The sequence below is a fragment of the Coptis chinensis genome, chromosome 8 (genome assembly GCF_015680905.1).
Source record: "Coptis chinensis isolate HL-2020 chromosome 8, ASM1568090v1, whole genome shotgun sequence".
NCBI lineage: Eukaryota > Viridiplantae > Streptophyta > Magnoliopsida > Ranunculales > Ranunculaceae > Coptis > Coptis chinensis.
In genome coordinates this window covers 64,438,209-64,446,168 of record NC_141463.1, presented here as the reverse complement: position 1 = coordinate 64,446,168, position 7,960 = coordinate 64,438,209, and the positions used below count along the sequence as shown (strand labels likewise).

General features: G+C 36.5%; 1 long non-coding RNA gene across 1 annotated transcript; it reads left to right on the top strand.

Moving 5' to 3' along the window:
• The first annotated feature begins 4,332 nt into the window (after nucleotides 1-4,332).
• Nucleotides 4,333-7,346, top strand: LOC147482424 (uncharacterized). Its single transcript, XR_015206963.1, has 2 exons — nucleotides 4,333-4,613; nucleotides 7,110-7,346. It is a non-coding gene; the product is annotated as an uncharacterized LOC147482424 (long non-coding RNA).
• Nucleotides 7,347-7,960: the final 614 nt, after the last annotated feature.

Here is a 7,960-nt window from a genome sequence, read left to right as displayed (position 1 = left end):
AACGGAGCCCGAGAATAGCACGAGACGAATCACCGGAAACTGCTGGAGAAAAACGAGCTCAAACGGAGCAAAAGAACCTGCACTGCACCTGTCACCTGATAAGCTCCCAAATGTGCATTGATAAGCACCCAAAAGTGTAGTTTAAACCTCTTAATAGTATTACATTTAGGCAAATTATGTTTATAATAAATAAGAGTTAGTATTGTTTACATATTTTTGTGTATTTCAGGTCTTGAAATTGTTTATGCGCTTAAAGATGTCATTTTGCATGGAAAACGAGTCAAGATAATTGCTGAGGAAGTTTTATATTTAAAGCCCAAGAATCATGAAGAAAAGCCTTTTTCAAGCCTAGTCAAAGCTGGGAAGTCAAAGTCAATTCAGGTAGAAAAAGAATAGAAAAGTCAACAAAACTTCAAATGGGCATATCTTTGGACTCGAGCCTCGGAATTGGACCTACTTTATATCAAAACAACCGGATTGGAATAAGATTTCCAATGTACTTGGCCTTGCCCCAATCAAAGCTATAAAAATGGACAAAAAGAGCACTGAAGTAATTTCCAACAGTTATGGCCTCTTTAGACTTAACCTAATGGACTTTGGGCTCACATTAGATGCCCAAAGTCCTCTTTTTTTGCTCATGCATGAAAATGTAACCCTAACCCTCTCCTATATAAAGAGGGTTAAGGCTAAACTTAATACTCCTCTTCCAGCACCCCTTTCTTTAGTGTAGAGTACTTTAGTTTAGTTTTAGGGTTAAAATAATTTAGTTTAATTATAGCCTCCATTATTCCCCATCAATAAAAATTTTAGTTTACTTTCAATTATTGTTCTTTAAATTGTGTCTTCTATTCAATCTTTAGTTAATATGATTCCTATGATATAAGTCTAAACCTCTATTAGATGAGGTTTATGAAGTCATGTGAGGAATATGATTGGTAATTAGTATGGTTGTTAATTTGTATTAGTATTTTAAGTTTGATTCTTATGATTGTTTAGAGATAAAGATCATAAGAGTTAAACTAGAGTTTAGAGCCACCATCAAAGAGATCTGTGGTGGAGCTAAACTCTTATGCTAATGAAGCCTTGATCCGAGAAGACTTGGTATTCACTTGGGATCAATAGGCAATTTGATAGTAAACCTAATGGTCAATCGAATTGCGTGGTGGATTAAATCTTCTCTATACCCTTTTATCATCATTATATCTACTATTTTGACATTATATTTAATGTTTTCTGAGCCTCATATTACTCTCTCATTAGTGCAATAGTTAGCTAGTCTAGATTCGTTCCAAGTATGTGCAAACAAGAGTGGAGAACACGATTACTCCTCTTTATTCTATGATGTTTAGAGAGTGTTATTATATATTGATATGCATGATTTAGTACTATTTTAAACACTATTTTTACATCTATTAAATCTTAGTTATCAAATGGCGCCGCTTGCCATCTTGCTTTGTTACATATTACGTGTTTAGATTAGCAAAATTATTTTCACTATTCACATACCAAAACATTGTTTTCACTGTTCACAATTTTCCGAAAATTTTCTGCTACTGTCTAAATGCATACGAGTTGCTCAGCCAACTCACTGCCCTCCCGTGACCTGACCCTAAAAATTTCAACCTACTGTTTTTACTTACGAGCGCGCGAGCGTCCTAGAATTGCCTTGACACAGCGTGCCCCGCGCATTACACCCTCGGTGCGACCTGCGCCCAATTTGACCTATTCTTAAGCGCGCCCGCACTTCTTTAAATTTATGGAAAAAAAGAGAGTAAAAATCGCAACCCACCCCCAATTTAGCCTATTTTTTAGCGCGTGCGCGCCATAGCTTAATTAGATTAAATTAATTTTTTTAATATTAACTGCAATATTACGTCGCAGGTATAGTATAATACTCGTATGCCCAACCACTCCAGTAATTGCATAAATTTTTTTTCATACTAAACGGTGTCTAGAAACTAAAGAATTGGGGTTCTCTAATTAAGGAACGTGCACGCACGGACAACCTCCCTCAATTCTTAAGAAACTAAAGAATTGGGGGTTCTCTAACATAGAATATATATTTAAAACCAATATGGCCTATCAATATGTAGACCAACTATTATGTGGTTATTATGCAAACCCTTCACCATGTTCATGTTGTGGTAGTCCTTACTATTGGGCTTCTCAGTGCCCATCATACCAAGAGTTTGGGCCTATTATAGGATATAATTATAATTATGAGCCTCAATTGTCAAATTTTCATAGTAACCCATACAATCAAGAGTTTTCTAGTCATCCAAAGTATTCATGGAGTTCCACTAATAACAATCAACCAGCCATTCAGCCTCAACCTAACCCAACACAGTACGAAATCAACCAGAGTCACTCAAACACCATTAACTATGACTATCAAACACTATATCAACCAGAACCACACCACCAAGCTTCCACTCCGCTAACAACATTTGACAAAATAATGGCCTAAAATAATATAATACTTCAGAACCTAGAACGGACAAGATTGATGCTAACCTCACCTACGCCAGACCTTTCCACCATGCCAGAAATCAACCACCGATCTAGTTCGCCACCCTTCCCAGACCATATTTCCCAACTAGTAGCCGACTCAACAAACATATTTAAAGAACAAAAGAATGACTCAGAACAAACATTTAATGAACAAATATCCGACTTAATTAGGGAACAAATGCCATCACCCAAACTATGCTTCAAAATCTAGCCCAGATGATTTCCATGATCCCTTCACCTAACACAGAGCTTTCAACCTTGCCAGAGATTGACACACAAGTAGAACAACTTATTCCCATAACCAAACCATTCGACCTAGTTGAGACCTACCCTGAATTTCATGAACCATTACCTTCCCATGACACTCCCATTAACCATTGTATTGACTCCACACCTTACCTGGATGAGAAAATTCTTGAAGATGACTCTTTAAGACATGATTTGGATGACCACTTAATAAATTCAAACGATGCCATTGAGGAACCTTATATTACTTTAGAAGACGAGAGTGAGGAAATAGAAATTAACAATTATAATCTAAGGCATGAACAAGTTAATGTGCAAGACTTAAAGGAAGTAACTTCCACGACAACAAAAGGGGTCTTTTGCAGCGCACCCTTTTGCAACACCAAAAAATTGTTGTTAAAGGTCACCTATTGCAACGCCATATGGGGCTGCTAAAGGTTTGTCGTGCTATTAGCTTAATTGTACATAAATTTATTTATTGTGATACCTCTTGCGTGGCAAATAGTTATAATTTTTTTTTTTTCAAAAACAGAAAATGCAATTTTTATAGAGGGCTTTATCATTTACCACACCATTGTTGCTGTTAAAGTTAACTCAATCATTTGTGACGCCACTTTCATTGTAAAAACCTTTTGTAAATGTCCATGTTTTATCGGATGTAGTATGTGTTGCAGCTAGAGAAGCGTTGCTATTGGGCTTTTTATGGGCGGGAGTTAATTTCTTCTAAAGGTTTTTTATGGGGGCCTATTTTTATTGTTTGGCTCCAACAAAAACCAAAAATAAAAAGTAAAATCCAAAATCCAAAACCCTAAATTGGGTTTATTTTTTTCATCTTTTTTTTCTCTTCTTTGCCTTCACCATATTGAAAAACCCAAATAACAGAGATAGTAAAAGAGCCTTTTGAATTTTGTTGGTGTTCATATTACGTTGTACTCTCTGTCAATAATAGGTTGTGAAGGTGGCCTCGTTATCTGTAGCGCGTCATGAGCACCAGGCAAAAGGCGGGGCGGTTGAGCATAAGGACGGAAATAAAACCCAAAAGAAAAACCATCAGAATAAAGATTCAATTGCATATATTTCTTAGCGCCCTACACTTTCACTTCAATTGGACTAAGTGCCAATCAACCGGCCAAGCTTCGAGTTTTTGGTTGCTACTCTTTTCGGGGTTAATTGGTTTTAGTTTTGGATTCTTTTTGGGTTAATTTTTCTGGTTGGTTCTTTTAATTTATTTTACAGGTGTAGAATCTGAAATTACTACTAGAGAATAAAAGTCGAAAACATTCATTCTTCAGGTTGGTTCTTCTTTCTTTTAATATTCCTTTACATTTTTGCTTAGCATTTGTAGCATGTGGTGGTGTTGTTTTTTGGGTCTCTGGGGATGTTGAGTCCGTGTTTTTCTGTCTATCCTGCTTTCTGGTGATGGTGTGATGTTTGTCCTCTGCCTTTGTGTAAAACTATAAAACTCAATGCAAAACATATGATTGTGGGGAAAAATAAAACGGTACTTGGGTCAACAATGGAAGGACAACATTCACAACCTGGTGACGACTTCATATTTGACTTTTGAGAATTCTTGAAAGTGTATCTGTAAAATTTGTGTATTACTTGGGTTGGGATTTGATGCAAAAGCATGTAATTGTTGCTTGGCTTAGATACTGATTAGAATTCTTGAGGTCTTGGGATTTGTTTTATCATTTTGTTTTTTTCTATCTGCACTTGTTGAGTAAATTATGTTGATACTCACCTTATGATTATGACTGTTGGTTGTTCATCTAGTTACGGACATTTTTTATTCGTAATGGCTTGTCAGTTCTCTTCAAAGAAGGTCCAGCAGCATACAAAGCCTACTATTTAAGGTAAGTTTAATTACATGAATGTTCTAATAGGACGAATTTGGTAGAACAAGATTAGGAGATGTATGATTCCAATAATAAATGAGACAAATTCTCAGTCTAATATGAGAGCCTTGTCATGAAGTGACTAATAATTCTTATTTTGTGATTTTTTTTTCCTTAGTCCTAACTCTTGTGGTATGTGCCCAATAGAAGTATTTGTTTGTCAAATGCTCTTTCTTGTTTGTGCTCTTCAAATCTCATTTCTAACTTCATATCCATCGCCGACATTGATATTTCCCCTGTGTAGTGTTATCCCATATAAATTATTGATAATGGAATGAACTCTATTGCATGTCTGGGCAAATTAAAAGCGTGGAACACTTCAGCTTGGAAGCAGAGGGAACTTAGCAAGATCTTTGGATGAGTGGTAATTTATTTGTCCGCTTATGCCGGTCGATGCATCCGCTCTTTATAAATGTACCCTCGTATTCTCTTTGTTGTGACATTAGCTCTGAATTTTTGCTACTCATTTGGTTATGAAGGGTTGCTTATATATGAAGGAAGTGTGGGAACAAGCAGCTTTCATCATCCATATACCTCAATGAAGTGAACCTTTCCTTGAACAAGATGCAAAGCGCCTGACCCACGAGAATCAGGCCCCGATTGGTTCGTTTGGAAATTTTGTTAGGGCTGAAGATTTCACATCATTATTGAAGGAGGAAGGGATGAAGAGGGTGACCTTGAAGCAGAACGCGCAGCGTCTCCATCAAGCCCTAGTTTTACAGTCATGGATGTAGTTCCAAAAGATAAGGGCTTAATTGTATTCTTTCCTGGTAAGTTCCTGTCGTAGAGTTCTCAACTCTACTGGCCGGGTACTTTCAGTAACCTCCGTGAGTGTATTGTAATATATTAAAAAATAGAGGGTGAGTTTTGTTCTTTTATCACTGTTAGATTTCTAAGGGACAGTTGGGACCCCACGATCTAAGAACCTCTATAGAGGGGAGGTTTATGTTCTTTTTAGTATAGATTTCTAGCCGGCACAGACATGGTCTACTCTTCTCTGTATGGAGAGGGTATGGATGACATAATCTGGCAAGATGTCATCTTGAGGGGTGGTGGCCGTAGGTAGGTGAGAAGTGACACAAGCAGCTCCTTGTGGGACTGCTGGTGGTATGTTAATAGTCCCAAGGTCATGGTGTGCCTATAATTGATGTATCTGACCCTCCATTCTCCATCTACTCACCGGGTGGAAACATCATCTGGTGTGTTAAAAACTGACCACAGATCCATTAGGCCACTGATTACTGAGAGTTCTCAAGTGAACAAATTAAGTCTGGATCAACCATGACTGCTCCCCGCAACTTGTCTACCTTTAGTTCGTTGCTCAAAGTTAATATTGTTTTATTTAATATTTAGTGACAAGTTTCGGTTTATCTTATAAATGTATTTTGGTAGATTTTCTCCCGTTTATATGTTTAATCTTAGTAATACAACCACCAAGGCCATGACTAGTTGAGCTACTAGACATTTGACAATCACACACCACAACATGCAGACTCACTCATAGTTAGGCTTTCACTTGACAATCAAGTGTTCCTATTTAAAATAGGGATATTCAAACGTGATTAATTGCAGTTCTTCAGTTATATCAGTTGATCATTGTTATGTGTATACCTTCACTTTGTCCTAGCTTTCTTATAGATTGTTATGATTATTTCAGGTTCTGGAGGAGATTAGATTGGGTTTAGAGTTGAGCGATTATAGTTTTTTCAGCAAAGACGCATTGCACATATATCGTTTCTTGGGGAGCTCTACAACTATGAGCATATAGATTCCTCGTTATTTTTGAAACACTATATCGATTCTCGCTTTTGGCCATGGGACATCGGAGGTATGAAATTGTAAATTTTCTTCTGATAAACTTCTTTGAGTAGAACTTGGTACTTTTAAAATAGTTGCAAATGATAGAAGGAATAGCCGAAGGATAAAGGTTAGGACAAAGGATATTCCGCTCCTGTTAAACAGTAACAAGGGATAGAAGGAATAGCCGAAGGCAGGACTTCTTGACTCCTAAATCATAGTTAGGGGGTTAAAAATCTCATTATAGGTTGGTCGATACCTTTACATCTGACTCTGCCATCTGTTGGAACTGCTTTTTGTAGTTTAGCTTGTTTGCTTGATTTACTTGATGTTTAGCTTTGCTTATTTTATTGTTTCATTGGTGATAACTTTATGACCTGAGGTTTTTTAATGGTTTGGCATTTACATGTACAATTTAGTTCAAAATCTATTAGTTTTTTACTATTTTTGTCTTCTTATTTGATCTGTACCTTCATGAATGTGATCGAGTTATAACTTTGATAAGTTCTTTCTAAGCTTTTGGCTATGGGCACCAATTTACGCATATAGGAGGTGCATAGTTTCACATGCATTGCCAACTTGAGTGTATATTAGGTTTATTAATGTTTCTAATAAATTTACTTACGTGATTTTTTTTTTTTAAATTTGTTGTGCCAGATTGGTCGATTGGTCGCCAGAAGTAGTAGAATCAAGAAGAAGCTCCGAGTGGATGCTGTTCAAATTAGCATGTTATAGACATTATTTGTGGAATTTTAGTTTTGAATAATTCGTCTAAATTTAGTTGAACGTTGTTAAGATTATGTGAGACGATGTTTTTTCGCAAAAAATAGTTATGTGAATTCTTTAAGATCTTTTGTATTGAATGATTTAGTAATGAAATTCATTTTGTTATGATTTGTAGTGAATTGTTATAGGGTTACTGTGTTCTAAAAAAAAAATTTTGGGCAGGATTATGTAAATGGAAATGTACAGGTATATGTATGAATTGCACCATTTGCAATGCTAAATGCGTCCCAAATAAAACACAGGAGTTTATATCATTCGCAACAATTTTGGTGTAGCTAAAAGCTTTGATTCTACAGTAACGTAGACATCTTTTGCCACGCTTGGTGTGTGGCTAAATTTTTGGACGTCTTTTGCCACGCCAAATGTTTAGCTAAATATTTAAATTTCCCACACTATGTAGGCAAATATTTAAACTTTCCGCAACTGAAATAGTGTTGCAAAAGGTTGCCTTTTGCGACGCCTAGTTGTGTAGCTAAAGGTATCACTTTTGCAACGCCATCCTAGTTGTTACAAGCTCTCTTTTGTGACGCCATGCACTGCAAATAGTTTGAAAAAAATTTGCAATTAATTTAATTTTAATAAATGAAGTAGCAACGGAATTAGTGTATTAGCATCACCCTCAGGCGTCGCAACAAACTAGGAACATTTGCCACGCCACCTTTGGAGTTGCATTTGAGTATTTGAGACGCACTTTTTAGCCACGCCTTTGCAACGCCATCTAG